The sequence below is a fragment of the Austrofundulus limnaeus genome, unplaced genomic scaffold (assembly GCF_001266775.1).
Source record: "Austrofundulus limnaeus strain Quisiro unplaced genomic scaffold, Austrofundulus_limnaeus-1.0 Scaffold32, whole genome shotgun sequence".
Lineage (NCBI taxonomy): Eukaryota > Metazoa > Chordata > Actinopteri > Cyprinodontiformes > Rivulidae > Austrofundulus > Austrofundulus limnaeus.
The window spans coordinates 213,413-214,585 of record NW_013952434.1 but is presented as its reverse complement, the minus strand read 5'-3'; the positions used below and the strand labels follow the sequence as shown (position 1 = coordinate 214,585).

Below are 1,173 nucleotides of genomic sequence, written 5' to 3'. Positions count from 1 at the left end.
AAAAAAAAAAAAAAAAAACTCAGTTCCGCTGAGACACTTTTATACATTTGTGTAATTTTCAAAAAGTAATTTAGGAGGAGCTTTGACTGCTTTTTTTAAGTAATAAAAATTTGCGTTGGTGGGCCAGACGTATGTCACCGACGGGCCGGATGTGGCCTGTGAGCCGTTAGTTGCCCATTCCTGGTCCAGACAAATGAAGGCATTCACAGACAGGCAAAAACACTGTTGCCCTTTCATCTYGGACAAAAAGCAGTTAATTTACATGATGTAAGAGATTCTTAGAGAAGCAGAAGGAAACTCACACAGGCACGAACWGACAGAACCTCAGACGGCTTTAAAAAGTGTTTACAAGCTGTCTTCTTATCTAACAGGCTCTTACAAAGCACTTTCTACTACTGCTTTTTGTCCCGTATTCCAACATTTTTTACTCACTACCTAAAAGCTAAAACAATTTTGGACAAACCTCTGCATGTCACTGAGTAAAACTGGAAGTAAAGATATAAGTGCTGCGTTTTTTCCACCATTTGATTTTAGGTCATGCGTGCGTTGTGTTATTTAAAGAGCACGGGGGTCATCCTAAACTTTAACTATCACATATCAAGGACCCACGTGTGTGTGTGTGTGTGTGTGTGTGTGTGTGTGTGTGTGCGCGCGCGCGCGCGCGCGAACGCGAAAGCTGTGGCTGCGCATCAGCTGTGAGGTTTTATTATCTTCATGAATAAACATGAGCTTGTTCATTAAATATTCAAAGGCTTCTTAACTCTGCATGGCTCCTGACAGCAGGAGAAAGGGCTCGTGCACTCACATGAACGCCATAGGCTGCGGTTTCCACCATAGACATCCATAGAYGCCCTATTGGAAGCTGAACGGCATAACCATGTCGCCGCCAAATTGGAGGTGGCAGAGAGTAGAAAGCAAAATGCCTCGTAGTTGTGCGGCTTGGAAATATTCTAACACTTCAGATGTCCAAACAAAATAAGACAGAATTACCTTTCACATGTAGGGCTTAACACTTACTATAAATTGAATTTAAGCCATAGTCTGCACGATTTTCACCATTTTAACTTTGTTTTGGGAGAGTAAACTTGTCAACAAAAATATTGATTTATGGTTCCTGCTCACAATTCATTACTATGGCATTTACTTTAGACTGCACACAGTATTAGATGAACA

At 41.3% G+C, this 1,173-nt stretch overlaps 1 protein-coding gene across 1 annotated transcript in view; it reads left to right on the top strand.

Annotated features, from left to right (window-relative positions):
* Window positions 1-1,173, top strand: part of cpne4b (copine IVb) — a 33,069-nt gene that overhangs the window by 14,829 nt on the left and 17,067 nt on the right. The gene's annotated exons all lie outside the window — the stretch shown is intronic.